The sequence below is a fragment of the Garra rufa genome, chromosome 4 (genome assembly GCF_049309525.1).
Source record: "Garra rufa chromosome 4, GarRuf1.0, whole genome shotgun sequence".
NCBI classification, from domain to species: domain Eukaryota; kingdom Metazoa; phylum Chordata; class Actinopteri; order Cypriniformes; family Cyprinidae; genus Garra; species Garra rufa.
In genome coordinates, this window is record NC_133364.1 from 5,361,881 (window position 1) to 5,369,977 (window position 8,097).

Sequence of the window (8,097 nt, forward strand, 5' to 3'; positions counted from 1 at the left end):
AATCAGTGAACGAATCTGAATTAATCTTTTTGGTGAACAGATTTAAAGGATTCAAGTCAGTGGACTGAATCCAAAACTGGCTTAAAACGTGCTTTACTGAATAAGATCAACATCCAGAAAGGGCCACTGACAAATCAGTGAATGAATCTGAATGAATCATTTTGATGAACAGATTCAAAGAATTCATGGCAGTACATTGAATCCAAAACTGGCCTAAAACACGTTTAACTGAATAAGGAATAAGGGCCACTGACAAATCAGTGAATGAATCTGAATGAATCTTTTGTCGAACAGATTCAAAAGGTTTCAAGTCATGGATTGAATCCAAAACTGGTTTAAGAAATTGAACTGAATAACTGCAATATACAGAAAGGGACTCTCAGAGCCAATGAATCTGAATGAATCTTTTTGGTCAACAGTTTCAAAGGGATCCAAGGTCACTGGACTATCAAAAACAGTTCTCAAAAATGTTGAATTAAATAAGGGAAACCTGTAGAAAGGGCCATTGATAAATCAGTGAACGAATCTGAATTAATCTTTTTGGTGAACAGACTCAAAAAAAAAGTCACTGGAACGAATCAAAAACCATTCTCAAATGACAAATGTCAATGACAAATAAAATCAGTGAATTGAATCAAAACATGTTGTCAAATAATGAGTATTCTGCAGAAAGGGCTACTGACAAATCAGTGAATGAATCTGAATGAATCTTTTTGGTGAAAAGATTCAAAAGATTCATGTCACTGGACTGAATACTTTTTTTTTTTCAAAGGTGATGAACTGAATAACAGTAACTTGCAAAACGGACAACTCACAAATCAGCAGACGAATCTGAATGAATCTTTTTGAGAACAGATTCAAAAGGTTTCAAGTCATGAACTGAATCCAAAACTGGTTTAACATCTTGAACTGAAAAACTGCAAAATGCAGAAAGGGACTCTGACAAATCAACCAACGAATCTGAATGAATCTTTTTGTCGAACAGATTCAAAAGGTTTCAAGTCATGGACTGAATCCAAAACTGGTTTAAGAAATTGAACTGAATAACTGCAATATACAGAAAGGGACTCTCAGAGCCAATGAATCTGAATGAATCTTTTTGGTCAACAGTTTCAAAGGGATCCAAGGTCACTGGACTATCAAAAACAGTTCTCAAAAATGTTGAATTAAATAAGGGAAACCTGTAGAAAGGGCCATTGATAAATCAGAGAACGGATCTGAATGAATCTTTTTGGTGAACAGATTCAAAAGGATCCAAGGTCACTGGACTATCAAGAACAGTTTGCAAAAGTGTTGAATTAAATAAGGGAAACCTGTAGAAAGGGCCATTGATAAATCAGTGAACGAATCTGAATGAATCTTTTCAGTGAACAGACTAAAAAAAAAGTCAATGGAATAAATCAAAAACCGTCCTCAAATGTGATGAACTGAAAAAGAGCAACCTGAAGAGTGAGCCAACTCACAACAGATTCAAATGATTCACGTCAATGGAGCGAACCCCACACCACTATCCCCAAACCTAACAAACCGAATAAGTATAACCAGATCCTAAATTTCAGTTCAGACTGCGGTTGACGCTCCAGTTCTGGGTAAGAACCAAAGCCAGAGGCTCTCGAAAGCGGCCACAGGAACGAGGAAATGGCTTCCACATGGGGTCAACCTCTCTTTCGTACCTCACTTCCTCTCGGACTCGAAAACAATGCGCCCAAAATCAAGACCAGACACCAAATCCGAAGACTAATAGTATGCTACGTTGCGTGCTCACTATTAAGGGCCTATTGCTAAGTCTTCCTGGAGCTCGTTTACAATTTAATGCATATTAAAGTGATTTTGGTCAGGGCAAAATTGGGCAATTTGGAGTTCATGACCAATACTAATTAGTTTCAACCATGATTTTTCAATTAACACATTCAAATATGTGGTGACGTTCATCTCACGAAACATGATCACTCCAAAATGACCATCAAATGCTTAAGATGTCTTAAGAAAAAACAATAAAACTGAAAAATCAAGAACCAAAGACAGATATACACCTCCATGCTAGATGTTTCAATTAGCACATGTGGCGTTTTGTATAACTAGGCCCAGGTGGAAATAAACTGGATAAAAGGAAACACGATTTGCCTAGCAATTCATTAGCTTTTGTTGTGTAGCAGGCATGTTTTGTGGGCTATCAAAACTTGCTTACTCGGGTAAGACAACGGCAGCAGAAATCTGGATGAGTCACTGCGGCACTGCAGCGTGAATTAATCTGCGTTCGGAGCGCGAGTGTTTATCAGCGCATTAGCATATGCAACATTTGATGTGGATGAGTAGCTGCTAGCGTGGAGCAAACCCCTACCCTCGACCCCAAACGCCAAGATGGATGTATGCAATGTGCCCATCTCGAAACATGGCAGCGTGTTTTAGCGACTGTGACAATGAAAAACGTTTTAGGCCTTTTTTGTGACAAAGGGAGATGCAATTAATCTGTAAATAGCTCTGAGTAGAAAATATAGCAACTTCAAGATGAAAACAATAATAATCTGGAGAAGTGTGATTTTAGTCAGATGTTCAAGCATGTGTGAAGGTCAATTAAATCAGCAGTCAAACACAAGTAATAATATAATATAATATAATATAATATAATATAATGTAATATAATATAATATAATATAATATATATTTTTTTTATTGTTGGTCTTTTTTGAAGCCAACTGTATATTGCATGAAAACAATTTATATGAATTAAATGATAATATAATTACATATAATTACACTAATGAATATAATCAGCAATCAAATGCAAGTATAATATAATATAATATACTGTAATATAATAAAAAAACCTTAGTTACTACGATATATTTTTATATATTTATTATCAGCAAATGTGAGTAATGTATAATATAATATATAATATTAAATAAAATATACTATTTTATTTTATTTAATTATTTAAATTATTATTTTTTTTATTGTTGGTCTATTTTGAAGCCAACATTGACAGGTATTTTTTAAATTATAAATACATTTTTACTTAAAAAAAAAAAAAAATATATATATATATACAATATTTTTTATTTTTTGTCATGAGATTGACAAAAAAGTATATTATAAATAAGTACATATAAAATTACAAAAAAATCTACGAAAAGCATTTTTTTTGCAGTATATATATATATATATATATATACTGGAAAAAATGCTTTTCTTACTTAGATTGTTTGTCCTGTTTCCAGCCAAAATATCTAAAAATTCCTAAATCGAGAAGAATTTTTTTTAGATGAGAAAAATGTATTGTCTTGTTTTCAGAAAAAACAAGTCAAAATTAAGTGCGTTTTTGCTTGAAACAAGCTAAATAATCTGCCAATGGGGTAAGAAAAACAATCTTGTTTTCTGTTTGAAATAAGATTTATTTGCTTTTGCCATTGGCAGATTATTTAGCTTGTTTCAAGCAAAAACACACTTAATTTTGACTTGTTTTTTCTGAAAACAAGAAAATAATTTTTACTTGTCTAGAAAATCCTTCTTGATTTAAGAATTTTTAGATATTTTGGCTGAAAACAAAACTAAAAATCTAAGTGAAAAAAGCATTTTTTGCAGTGTATATAAATGTTTTACATTAATTACAATTGTCACCAGATTTATGTGCATTTAAAAATAATTGTATCAATATTTTCGATATATTAATTATAATTAGTATTATTATTACCACCATCACCATAATCATCATTCCTTTTTAGATAAAACTGTAAAAATAATAGCTTCTTTTGTCATGAGCTTGACAAAAAAAATTACATTCTAAATAATTACATATACAAAATAATATAAAATAATTGTATTATATTCAAGAATTTTACAAGTTGAATGATCTTGGACACTAGGGTTGTAATGTTTAATTAATGTAAAAAATCTTAATGTCCAACCATAAAAGAAATGTCAACCCTGACATAATTATCTCTTAATATATATATATATATATATATATATATATAACCTCCATTTAGTTAGAAATGGCACAGTGCAGTTAATACTTAAACAGGGTCTGATAGAATATCAAAAATATTAAAATATCACAGTAATTTGTTAAAAATGCAGTGAAAAAGAATGACCCATTTATATGATTACCAGGGTCTTTTTAGCGATTCTGACAGTACAGACAAAATTGTCCATCTCAAAGCACGCCAATCACAACAGCCGTCCACATTTCTGTTGCTCTGGCAAGAGCCGTACCCTTCCCACAAGCCATCGATGTGATTGCGGGTCTAATTATTAGCGAGGCTCAGTTTCACAGAGGTTTGGGGCTCGGTTTGCTCGAACGGATGAGAAAACTCTCCTCTCGCCGAGGGACCATGTGAGAAACATTTAGACGCATGACGTGAGAAGAGCCAATTCACAGCCAGCTCTGGTAATCTATCAATCTGTAGTCACCTCCAAGTGCGAACTCTTACACAACGGCCCTTTAATTCGGAACAGCGCTTCCACGACAAAGAATTAGCTCGAGAAGGCGATAGACGGAGATGCGGGACCACACAGAGCGCGGCGATGGACCAGATATCCGATTGCATCTCCGTCGCCTACCGAAGCCCGAATCATCTGAGGCTTTTCCTCTGACCTGATTTCAGACGTGCAAAACACTCGCTCTCTGCTGGATGCGGTTTGTGTTGCAGACTGATGTTGAAGCAGCAATTAGAGCACCGCAAGGAAAATAGTTCGAAAGAAGTGTCAGTCAAAACCCTGGTGTCGGACCAAAAAGAACAAACTGCAGGAGCCGCATCTCTAACGTGAACCTAAATGATGAGAAAACACAAGCTCAGAAAGATAAAGACTAGAGCTGCTTCATTATTGCAAGCGTGCACTTCATTTCTCTCAGCTTTGGTCTTGCCTGATTATGTGAAGATGCCTGAAAACACTGAAAACATTTGACCTTTGGAAGCGGACAGTTCAAAACAAGCATCATGTAATTTTTGTAATTAAAATACGATGGGGAAATAAAAATGAAGGATAAATAAAAAAAATAAAAGTGTAGGATTTTGAACATTAAAATAATAACAAAAAATATTATGACTTAATTACTAAGAAATATTTAAGATTCTACAGTATTTATATATCAGTAATCAAACGCAAAATTATATTTAAAATGTTCTTAAGTATAATATAATTGAAAATTACTAATATATATTTTCATATATTATCAGCAATCAAATGCAAGTAATAATATAACATAATATACTATAAATGCAATATTACAATATAAAATTGCTAAGAAATATTTTCATATATTTTCAGCAATCAAATGCAAATAATAAAATATATAAAAATTAAAATAAGAAATATTTTCAAATATTATCAGCAATCAAATGCAAATAATAAAATATCTAAAAAAATAAAATTACTAACAAATATTTTATTATAAGCAATCAAATGCAGGTAATAATATTAAATACAATTAAATTAAAAAATATACAGAGAAACTTGAAATTAAATATTTCCATATATCAGCAAATGCAAGTAATAATAATAATAATAATAATAAAAAATATATATATATATATATATAACTTAAAATATATTAAAAATATATATTAAAAATATTTTCATATATGATCATCAATCAAATGCAATAAAATAAATATAACATATGATATAATATAAAAATTATTTTAGATATTTATTATATACATTTTTAGATATTATCATCATCAATCAAATGCAAGTAATAAAAAAAGAAATGAAATAAAAAATGTATTAAAAATAAAAGCAAATATTTTCAAATGCAGGTAATAATATAAAACAAAATAAAATAAAAAAACAAAATATATAAAAAAAGTATTTTAATATATTATCAGCAATCAAATGCAAGTAATAATATAATATAGACGTATTAAATTAGAAATTATTTTTTATTGTTTGCCTATTTTGAAGCTAACTGTACATTTCATGTAAACAATTTATATTAATGAAATATTTGGAGCCCACTGTATATTACAACGTATGAAAATGTAAATTAATAAAATGATAATATGATTAAGTTAATGAATAAAGGCTTAAATAATAAATTATTAAGATTCTGCACTATTTACAAGGTCAGTCGTCAAGTGCAAGTAAATATGCACTTGAATTTTCCTTTGAATATATCATCACGTAAATATATTGAATATAATTTAAATAAGAAAAATGCCAAAAAACGTATTGCCGATCTATTTTAGACCCCACTGTGTATTGCAGTGTATGAAAACAATTGATATTAATAAAATGCTAATATAATTACATTAATGAAGTCTATTTCTCACGGGTGTGTGATGTGCTGCGAGTCTCACTCCATTGAAAGCGGAGCAGGAATTCAGTTTGGTCTAATCAGCTTTGTGCTGGAGGCTCTTGAACTGATGAAGTCAGTGAGAAATGCTGAAATTGAAAACATTAATTGACAGAACAACTGCAACACAGCTGCCGCAGAGGATGGTGAAGCTCCTGCTTCATCTGTCACAGCTCTGCACGGGTTAAACGTCTTAAAAAGATGGTTTTATAACTGTAATCATAAGGCATCATAGATATTGCTTGATTAAAACAGAATTAAATCCTTAAACCAAAATAGAGTGAAAGTTTAATTTGTAGGAATGACTGTATGGCTGTATATTTCCATGTTAACTACAGATATATCACTGCCATTAAAGCCACTGTAAAACAAGAAAGCTAAAAGGGTTAATCTGTTATAACAAAGCTTGTATGACTAATGAAATACTGCCTCAGCTCACAGCAAAGTTACCTTCTATTGTATTTCCTTATGGCCCTTTTCCAAACACATTGTTGGAAACTCCAACTTTCAGACTTGAATTAAAACGCAGTAACAAAGACTTAATGAAACATGAATATTTTGATTGTAAAAACACAAATCTGTTATTATTCCTAAGATTTTTCCTTTTAAAAATACATAAAAAGAAATACTAATAAATAGTGGTGGGCCGTTATCGGCGTTAACGTGAGACTCTTATCGGGCGAGAAAAAAAATATCGTCGTTAATCTATTGTCAAAGTTGGGTTGGGAGCTGGGTCTATACTACGTAAGCTATGATGACTTTCACCTTGATATTTTAGCGCAGACGTATACCTAGCCGAATTGCACTGTAGGGGGCAAGAACGAGTCTTCAACCTGTGTGTATGCCTACTGTGAAATTACCACATCGAACAAGACGTGCTAACATGGATGCCGCTATGAAGCCGCCGGGTTTGCTTCAGGGCAGGGGCGTTGCTAGACCTTTTACTGGGGCATGTGCGTGAGTTATAATTTACTTTGATAATCCCGAAATAAAGACATTAAACTATATGCAACAACTGAATTGACGCGTCTAAAAGCAACGCAGTTTAACCGAAGACTATGCACGCAGATATCCATGCCCGTGCGCGTCTGTGTATTTGGCCCCGATCACACCGAACACGTTTTTGCAGTGAGAGGCGCCTTTTTTGAATGGTTTCGCCGCCTGCTGCGCCTCGCGTTTTTGCAGAAGCGCTCTGAGCGCCTGAAGTTGAAAAAAAAGCTACTCTGAGCAGAAAAACGCCCAACGTCATTCGCATTTTTTCCATTGTCCAATCGAATGAATGGAGAGGCGGGCCTTCTGTTGTGGAGACGAAAGTTTACCGTTGCTTAAAAAGTCCAGAGACTGCAAGAAATGGAGGATAAACCTTGGTGTCTGTCGTGGGTAACCCGGAGCTGTATTTTTTAGGGTTTCTGCTAATATGTGACCCTGGACCACAAAACCAGTCTTAAGTCGCTGGGGTATACTTGTAGCAATAGCCAAAAATACATTGTATGGGTCAAAATTATTGATTTTTCTTTTATGCCAAAAATCATTAGGAAATTAAGTAAAGATTATGTTCCATTAAGATTTTTTGTAAAATTCCTACTATAAATATATCAAAATGTAATTTTTGATTAGTAATATGCATTGTTTAGAACTTAATTTGGACAACTTTAAAGGTGATTTTCTCAGTATTTTGATTTTTTTGCCCCCTCAGATTCCAGATATTCAAACAGATGTATCTCGGCCAAATATTGTCCTATCCTAACAAACCATACATCAACAGAAAGCTTATCTAGTGAGCTTTCATATGATGTATA